Below are 10409 nucleotides of genomic sequence, written 5' to 3'. Positions count from 1 at the left end.
TGTGAGCGAAAGTTGAACGTAAGTCTGTTGGAAATAGAGGCAGATACAGTTCAGTCTCTTGTAGTCGACTGTTTCCTCGTTACAGAGAGTAGAGCAAGCGCTAGGTAATGTTGCCGGCCATACTGTGTAAGCTATTTGCAACTTTTTGAGAAAGCGCCACACCACCTTCCACAGTGGTTGCACCATTTTACACTTCCACCAACAGTGAATAAGGGTTCCAGTTTCTCCACAACCTCTCTAGCATTTGTTGTTTGCTGTTCTGTTAAATTTTGCTATTCTTACTGGGGAGAGATGGTATCTCATAGTTGTTTTGATTTGCATCTCTGTTAGAGCAAGGGGTTTTGAACATTTCTTCATGTGCTTTCTGGCCATCTGAATGTCTTCTATGGTGAAGTGTCTGTTCATATCCTGTGCCCATTTTTCAATTGGATCGCTTACCTTTATCTTGTGGGGAAACTATGGTATTTTCAGTCAATTTTATATGTATGTGAAAGTTTAACAAATAAGGAAGAATGAAGAACTGATCTATTTGGATTGTGATATTGGTAAAAAATATTGAATGTACTATGTTCTTCCAGTAGAATGAACAAAGCTGTCTTAGAAATATAACCAGAATGTACCGTAGAAGTAAGAATATGTCCAGACTTCATCTTACATACTAAGAGCGTATTATCAGGATGGACCAGTTTCTGGAAAAGGACATCATGCTTTGTGAAGCAGAGTCAGTGAAGTAGAGAAAGACTGAATGCGATAGATTGATAGAGTGACTGCAACAGTAGGTTCAAATATGGCAGCAGTTGTGAGGACGGCACGGGGCCAGGAAATGCTTCATTCTGTTTTCTGTAGGTTATCGTGGATCAGAACTAACTTGAAGGCACCTGACAACAACAACAGATAGATGTCATTTGGTATATATTTTTTTACATTTTGAACAATAATTTCTAGATTCTAAGGATTGTTCTTGTGATTTTAGTTGAATATGGGTTTTGCTCTGTTGTGAGATTAAAGAACAATAACATATTATTTATTGTAAAACCCACAGCCTTTGAGTCAGTTCTGACTCCTTGCAACCTGCCATCAAGTTTGCAAGGCCACAAATCTTCATAAGAAGAGGCTTCCCATCTTTCTCATGTGGAACAACAATGGATTTGAAACTCCCACCTTTCAGTTAGCAGTGTAGTATGTAGCACACTATGTGACTAGAGCTTCCTAGAACTTACATCTGATTTCTCCTTTGCTTAATTTTTATTCCTGGAGATTAGTATCCCAACTATGTATTAGTAATCAGTATGTGTGTGAGGACAGTTTATGAAGTCTTTTAATCACTAAATTAAGGGCTCTTTGCTGTAAAGTTGAAGCTTCACCTTGTGTATTTTGGACATCTTAAGAAAGGCTATTCCTTGGAAGAGGACATCATGCTTGGAAAGGTGGAGGGTCAACAAAGGAGAAGACGACTGGATTGACACAGCCAATTGTTTGCAGCAATGGACTCAAATGTCTCAGGGATCATGAGAATGGTACAGGATTGGACAGAGTTCAGATCTATTGTTCATGTGGTCATCATGAGTTATACTCTATTTGATAGTACTTAAAAACAACAAGCTCATTTTGTAGAAAAGAAAGAACTAGTTTGGATTCATTATTTTTAAAGTAGTTCATAGGGTAGTTGTTGTTGTTGTTATTGTTGTTATGTGCCATTGAGTCTCCTGCAACTCATATCAACCCTGTGTACAATTGCTCTGAAAAGCCTGCCCTGTCCTGAGCCAGTCTCACTGATTCCCACACACCTACCCCCACTGCCCTGGTTACTGTATCAATCCATCTCATGGGATCTTTATCTCCTGGACTGTCCCACCACCTTTCTAAGCATACCGTCCTTCTCTAAAAATCGGTCCTTCCTGGCCACGTGCCCAAAATATATGAGATAGAGCTTCAAAATCCTAGCCTCCAAGGAGAAACTTGGTTTCACCCTCTCCAAGACAGACCTATTTGTTTTCTTGGCATACTATGGTATATTCAAGACTCTTCTCCAGCACCATAGCTCAAAGACTTAGAGTAGATATAAAGATAAAACAGTCAGATAAAAGCTTTTGAAACAGCACAGGTAAAATGATGATGTTAGGCTACACTAAAGAAGATGGAGAAGCAATGATTTCTTAATTGATTAGATGATGATATAATAAGAATACCAAACAAGCACCCAAACCCATTGCCCTTGAGTAAATTCTGCCTCATAATAACTCAGCATCAGGTTTCTCAGGCTATAAACCTTTATAGGAAGAGACTGCTTTTTTTTTTTTTCTCCCTAGGAGTGACTGGTGGATTCAGACTGCCGACCTTTAGATAACAGGCCACACCTAACACTCTGTGCCACTAGAACCCTTAAGATTATAAACTAACTTATTGCCAACTGACACATGACTGACCTTTCAGTGGGTTTCTAGAGGCTGTAAATTGTTTGAGAGGAAATTGGCCATCTTTCTCTCACAGAGCAACTTGGGGGCTTGAACTGCCTGCCTTTAGGTTGATAAGTACAAATCTACCACTGGGCCACCAGAGCTCCTAATATATGAATAACTTGTATTTACTGAGCCCTTATTATTCTCAACACTTTTTAGTAAGCAACTTTATTAATTCTTGTAGTACTGTTATCTAGCTCTATTGTTAAAATCTTGATTTCAGATAGAGAAATTGAGGCAGACATCTTTGCCAGTGCTCATACAGCTAGTTAATGAAGATGGAATTTGAACTCATGGAGGAAGGAAAATAAGGATTTGAGGATAAGTCTCATATAGAGTTCCATGAGTTGGAAGCAACTTGACTGCAACTATTTTGTATTTTGTATTTCCTACTATTCAGAGATCAGGTGAATGGCTGGAACATTATCAGGATTGATAATATACAATGGAGTAGATTTGAGGGGCATTGATTAAGAGGTCATATGTTGGTAATTTTCATTTTGAATATACACTAAAACCTATGAAAACTAAAACCTCTCTAAGGTGGAAACCTGACGGAAAGTAAACCCAAGTATTTTACACTAAAATGAACAATGGGAAAGTAGTCAGACTATGACCTATAGGAGGCAGAAACCTTGCAAGACCATGAAAAATAAGGCATTCCTGTTGATTCTCACAGGCTTCACTTAGTGTTAACTTTGAGAAGCTTCTGGTGGAAAACCAAATGGATAGTGACAGCAAGTACTGGAGACAGTATCAGATGTGGAAAGTCGTCTTTTCTCAGGATAGTGTTGCCTTGGAAATATACTGTTAATCTGATGTAAAATATGAAAGATTAGGCAGCCCAGTAGTAAGGAGCTGCACTGCCAACCCAAAGGCACGTGATTCTAATCCACCAGCTGTTCCTCAGGAGAAAGGTGGGCAGGCTCCTCCTGTAGTTTGTTGCCTCTGACAACCTGCTGGAGGGTCACCTATGAGGCAGTTCTGACTCAGTGGTAACATAACAACAACAGCAGCAATCTTGAAGAGTCTTAAATAGGGAGAGTGCTATTAACAAGGTGAATTCTTTATAGTGAGGTATTCTCTTGTACTTTTTTTATTTGCCTTAAGGAAGATAAATAAGTCTTACTTGGAACTTTATAAAAGCCAAGTGGATGGGAAAGAGGAGCTCCAGAAGCACGTGTACCCGCCCAATTACAAATGAACTTCCTTTATTACAGACTCCCTCATATTCACCCTTGACTCCTTACATTCTGCCAAACATACCCTGGCCTTGCTCTACCCATGGGGTATTCCAGTTCAGACCTGACAGTTTATGGGAACTGCTTTTGTTGAAGTCATTAAAGGCATGCCTGTGAATTCTCTGTGTGCAGCACTGCCCGCTTTCTGTGTCATTACAGTCTCATTAATCAGTGTTGCAGCATGGTAGACACTGTGCTGTGTATTTTTCTGTCCCCAGCACAGCGGCTACAGCAGCTCTGCCCTCAGGCCGACGCATTGGGGAAAAAGAGAGAGGGAAGCCATCCATCTTCCCAGTTGCACATGTCAGCAGTGATTCCTTCCCTCTTCCTGTTGGCTGTCTCTCTCGCCACCTGTGTTTAGAATTAGCACTGAAGCTGCTGCCCAGATGAATAAGAGTCACTGTCCTTGTCACCTGCCTGGATACGGGCTACCACTTCTAAATGAAAACAAGGAATACATAGGGCCATTCTCTATATTGTGAGCAGCACAGGAGAGAGAGAGCTGCATGTCCTCTTAGAAGGTTATTATACTCTGAAATGAAAAGACATTTTATATACACTAAAAGGTGGTGACACTAGTAGGTCAAATGAGTAAAAGCAAATGATTTTTGTTGTGCCTCGCATGTTCTCGGTGAATCCTCTAAAGTCTCTGTGGCTGTGATTGAAATCCTTCATACCTGAATCATATGTACCGTGACTTCTTTATTCAAAAGCTGTCCTTCCCCATCTGTGCCTAATTTCCTCATCTGTAAAACAGGGAAGATAGTACTACCTACATTGGAGAGATTTTATGAGGATTAACTGGGGTGATGTATGCACAGCTCTTGCTGTCATGTTTATCTCATTTTAAGCACACAGTCAATGCTAGCTATTATTGACAAGGTCCCTTGGAGGCACAAGTGGTTTGTGCTCAGCTAATAACCTAAAAAGTTAGTGATTCAAACCTGTACCTCACAGAAGAAAGATTATAGCCAAGAAGACCCTATGAAACTGTTCTGTTTTGTAGCACACATGAACCCTGAGAGTTGGACTTGACTCAACAGAAATGGATGTGATTTTTGGTATTATTGTCATTAATCTCAATTTTCAAATAATAGATCTGAGGCTCACAGAATGTTAAATAATTTGGCCAAAGCTCTAGTTATGTGTTGTCGAGTTTCTTGAAACTCATAGTGACCCTATGTACAACAGCCCTAAACCCTGCCCTATCCTGACCAATTTTATCGTCTCTGATTCACTTATTCTGATTACTCCAGTCACTGAGTTAATCCATCTCATCAAGGGTCTTCCTCTCCTGTGCTATCTCTCCACCCTTCCAAGCATGACATCCCTCTCCAAGGACTAGCCCTCCTTGCAACATGAACAAAATATGTCAAACAATTTCATTAAAATTAATTAATTAATTAATTAATTAATAAGTCAGTCAGTCAAACAAAGCTTCAGAATCCTTGCCTTCAAGGAGCAGCTGGTTTCACCCTCTCTAGGCTGAACTTACTTGTTCTCCTCGCAGTCTGTGGAATATCCAATATTCTTCTCCAACAGCACAGCTCAAAGGCATCAATTCTCTTTCTATCATCCCTAGTCACTCTCCAGCTTACTGACACATAGCAAATAATTGCAAAGACTATGGCTTGCATCAGGTGCACTTTAGTCTCCAGATTGACATTGTTGCTCTTCAGTACTCTGGAGAGGACTCTGACAGCAGGCTTTCCCAGTGCAATTTGTCTTTTGATTTCCTCGCTGCTGGTACCTAGAGTGTTGATTGTGGAGCCAAGCAAACTAAAGAAAGCTATTAACAACTCAATCTCTTCAACATCTATCATGATGCTGCTAATCAGCCCAGTGGTGAGAACTTTGTTTTCTTTATGTTGAGCTTCAATCCATATCGAAGGCTGCAGTCCTTGACCTTCTGCAGCAAGTGCTTCAGGTCCTCCTCAGTTTCAGCAAGCAGTGTACTGTTGTCTGCATATTGTAGGTTGTTGATAAGTCTTCCTCCAATCCTGATTCCTAGTAGGAGTTTGAATATAGTATTGTCTGAGCCCCCCCAAAACTCATGCGCATTTTATTATATATTGTTCAGTTCTAGTTCTACTTTCATGTCAGAATTAGGATTCAAATCCATGCCCTTATTAGAGACTAGAATCCCCTGTTAAAGGAAGCAAAACTTAGGACTTGTGCTGTAGACCATTTGACCATCCACACACTTTATAAACATGTCATGCTTTAAAATCAGGAAAGATGGGCATCAGATTTGTATAATTTCTTTATACCTATTCTATTTGTATGTTGAACAAATAATTAAACTGGAGTATATGAAGAAGACTGTGGCATCAGGATTGGATGAAGACTCAGCAACAACCTGTGTTATACAGATGGCACAACCTTAATTACAGAAAGTGAAGACTTGAGCACTTACAGCAGAAGATCAAAGACTACAGCCTTCAATATAGATTACATTTCCACATCAAGAAAACAAAAATCTTCACCCCTGGATCAATAGGCAACATCATGATAAATGAAGAAAAGATTGGATTTGTCAACAATTTCATTTTACTTAAAATTTTACTTGGTACCCATGGTACCAGCAGTCAAGAACTCTAAAGACATTGAGAAAATCTGTCAACGACCTTTCCAAAATGCTACAGAACAAGGATATCAGTTTAAAGGGCATGCTATTTTCAGTTGATATATATGCATTTGTAAAAGTGGGACAATGAGTAAGGAACAGTGAAGAAGAATGGAGGCCTTTGAATTGCAGTGTTGGAGAAGAATACTGAGTGTCTTCTGGACTGACAAAAGAACAAATCTTACTTGGAGGAAGAGCAGCCAGGGTGCACCTTACGTATGATGGTGAAGCTCTGTCTTACAAACTTTGAGCACGTTGTCAGGAGGGGCCTTTCTTGAAAATGATACCGTTATGGGAATGAGAGGAAGACCTTCCTCAAGATAGATTGAGATCATGATGATGGCACAAGCTCTGGCAAGGTTTTGAGTTTTTCATAGGGTTGCTATGAGTTATAGTTGGCTCGATGGCACTTAACAACAACAGTTCTATTTTATAAATGATTTAACATATGAACTTGATAAATCTCTTAACCTTATGTTTTCATTTCTGATTATGTAAACTAAAAGGTAGCTCTGGTGATATAGTTCATAAAAAATTGTGATGCTAACCTAAAAGCAACACTTCTCTGTGAGTCAGAATCCGCCAATGTCTCTGAGGGAAAAAGCTGGGCAATCTCCTTCCATAGAATTTACAGTCTCCCAAAAAGCCACTGGAAAGTTCTGACTAGACAACAATGCCTGAATAAGAGTGATGGAAAATGAAATGGTAATAACTATTTATATGTAAATTAATTTAGTCAGACTGTATGTTGGAAAATTAAGACATTTTAAAATTTTGTGGTAGAAATTATGCAGACCTTTAAACAAAAGCTAATAAAATGTCAAAAAATAAGTTGTTTGTTACTACCATTTTCCAGTGTAACCACTACTGTGGAGTTTCTCTTTCAATATGACTTCCCTAGCTCCAGTTTGACTTTGACTTGATGGACAAAAATATGCGTGTTAGCATACCCACGAGGGTATTATTGGCTACTACTAATCCAGAAAGGAATTGGCTAATCTGACCAGTCCACAAGGGGATCGACTAGTCTTACCATTAAACTGAGCAACTCAGCAGGAGAAGAATTAGACTTTCTCCAGCCCAGCAGAGAAGCTGCACCAAGAGCATGTAGAGTGTCCTTCAGGCCCAGACATTCTTGCTCCAGCTACACCTATAGCAGCAGCAGTCATAGCCAAACCAGAGACCTGATGTGAGATGGGACCTTGAGACTGATAACCACTGGAATTGGAGCAAAGAGCCTTTTCCCAAGTTTGTTGGCCAACTAGGGGTGAGGACTATCATTTGCAGGACTGAGAACTTTGTAACACTGGCCATAAGCCCCAGGGCTCAAGGCTGGGGTGCCTTCGAGCACTTTTCAGAAACCATTCTGACTATACTAACCTGGATTATAACCTTTTGACTTCCCCAATATGATCTTTTGTGCTCTGTGAGCTATCATATTGGATTTTGGACCCAGCAAAACAGTAAGATTCATGTAGAGATGAGTAGAAAGCAGTGTTAGAGTGTTGGGGACATGTCTGATTTCATAGGAATTGGTTTTATGTTATTGATGATTTTGAAATGGACAGTTCCTCTTTGTGAAGTCAGTAAAGGTCAGACAAGGTCAGTATTTAGCTATATATCATTTGTATATATTTGTGTTAACTGTCAGATAAGCATGTGAAAGTGAGAAGCTTCAAAGTCTTAGACAAGAAAACAGCTAACATAGTCCTGGACTCAGGGCTTCTGGCTCCTGAGTCTGATTCTTTACCTTTCTTCTGTCTGTCTATCTGTACTTTATAAAAGTGTCCCATTCTTTTTATCTACTCTGTGATTTTGTGTAGTATAACATTATGATTTGTTTAATGTTTCAAATGTTTCCTCCACTGGTGGACATTTAGTTACTTGTTCTTTTAATTAAATAATCCTGTAGGATTACAATGTGGCAATACATTTATGTGTGAGTTTTTGTAGGATAGATGTCTCTATTTGATTGATTGGATCAAAATATATTGTTGTTGGTAGGTGCCATCAACTTAGTTCTTATTCATAATGAACGTATAACACAACAGAACAGAACACAGCCCTGTCCTGCCCATCCTCACAATTTCTCCTCTGCTTAAGCAGCCACTGTATCAATCCATCTTCAAAACAGAGATGCATTTAAAATTTCTACTTCCGTAAATGGGCAGATGACTTATTGAGCACTTATAATATGCCAGGTATAAGCCTTTACACTACTCATCACACTCCTTGCAACCACCTGTGAGGTCGATACTGTTATACTTCTCATTTTGCAGATGCCAAGACCACATGAATAAAAGAGTGGGGATCTGAACCCAGGGAATCTGACACCTGGCTTGATTTTCAAGCACGGTTAATAGTCAAACAACTCATCATAATCATTTATGTTATGCTTGGCTTTGTTATTTTTTAATTTACTATAAAGTTGAGTTAGTATATTAAATTAAAAAAAATTATTTGATCCAAAGGTGGTTGATACAACCTGAGTGTATCAGTGTGCATACAGGTTATTAATGGGGAAGAGATCCGTGGGTATCTGTTTTCATAATTCATCGTGCTAAGATTAATAGCAGACTATTTATGACATGTCTGAAGTCAACATAGTCCTAAATAAATGCTTAGCCAGCTGTATGTGTCCAAAATTTCTAACGCAAGCCAATCCATCCGTGGCTCAGTTCCCCAGTTTCCTCTGTGGTCCTTGGGTTCAGATTCAGTAAAGGTCTCTCATAGACTCAGACCCTTCAGGAGAAGGACTCATGTGACCCTAGGTAGCAGACTGGTTTTGGAGAAACTAGGTGCGCCTAATACAGGCCATGGTCTTTGCAATCACTTGTTATGCATCAGAGAGCTGGACAATGACTAGGGAGGATAGAAGGAGAATTGACGCCTTTGAGCTGTGGTGCTAGAGAAGAATATTGAATGTACCATGGACTGCCAAGAAAACAAACAGATTCATTCTAGAAAGGGTTAAACCAGGCTACTCCTTGGAGGCAAAGATTCTGGGGCTTCGTCTGACATACTTTGGACATGTTGCAAGGAGAGACAGGTCTTTGGAGAGGGACATCATGCTGGGTAGAGTAGAGGGACAGCACAGGAGGGGAAGACCCTCTATGAAGTGGATTGATTCAGTGACTGGGGTAATTGGGATGGGTGTGTCAGAGGCAGTGCGATTGGCACAGGATAGAGCAGAGTTTAGGGCTGTTGTACATAGGGTTGCTATGAGTCGCAAACGACCCGATGGCACATAACAACAACAACAACAGTGGGCGATGGCCCAGTATCCTGTACACTCACACTTGTGTCACAGCTACATGGTGACTGTGGGTGATGCAGATTGGTGGTGTAGAGAGTGACAAGCAGCTGGAAGCTATGTCCCAAGCAAGTGAGCTTTTCCAAAGGAAAAAACCAACAACACATAGTGCTAAAGTCCCATGATCTTACATAAGCCTCTGATAGCGGAGGGCTTATGTCCCATCCAAGTCCTCTCTCCTAAATACAATAATTATTTCAGTACAAAATAAACAGTTAATCATTGTTCAGAGAAGACATCTTAATGATAAACCTTAGACACCCAAAATATTTCTAAATGAGACCAGTAACAATTTGGTCAGATTTTCTGTTTTCCTGTTTGTAGTATAAGAAATAGTCGTGTAAAAAACCGTGTAAGACATTTACACCGTGTCTTTCTCAAAGATCCATAATACTACTGGTGGTTCTGGACTTCATTCGTACATTGCAGCTGAGTCCAGGTGAGTCCAGTTTTCAGTCAACCAACTGGGTTAACCATGAATCCCATCTGTAGCTGGTGGGCTATATTGAAGCCAGCCTTTTTGATGAGAGTCAGAAGAAGCAGGTGAGGCAGGGTTCTGAATTGGAATGGACATTCAAGACACAATTTTGACTTCTATTTAGGCATGTTTTCTGTAAGACATCATCTTTGGAAAAATAACAAAAAAAAAAGTGAAGAAGACCCTCAACCAGATAGATTGACCCCCAATGACTCTTGCGTGGTCTTGAGCATTGCAGAGATTGTGAGGATTGTGTGAGATGAGTCAAGGTTTTGATAGGTCATTCAGGGAA

At 39.9% G+C, this 10409-nt stretch overlaps 1 protein-coding gene across 2 annotated transcripts in view; it reads left to right on the top strand.

The window, feature by feature from the left end:
• Positions 1 to 10409, top strand: part of WARS2 (tryptophanyl tRNA synthetase 2, mitochondrial) — a 156488-nt gene that overhangs the window by 45141 nt on the left and 100938 nt on the right. The gene's annotated exons all lie outside the window — the stretch shown is intronic.

Source organism: Elephantulus edwardii, unplaced genomic scaffold, assembly GCF_000299155.1.
Source record: "Elephantulus edwardii isolate Elephantulus edwardi_28Jun2011 unplaced genomic scaffold, EleEdw1.0 scaffold00280, whole genome shotgun sequence".
NCBI lineage: Eukaryota > Metazoa > Chordata > Mammalia > Macroscelidea > Macroscelididae > Elephantulus > Elephantulus edwardii.
Note: the sequence above shows the minus strand (reverse complement) of the source record. Positions and strands in the feature narration are given on the sequence as shown.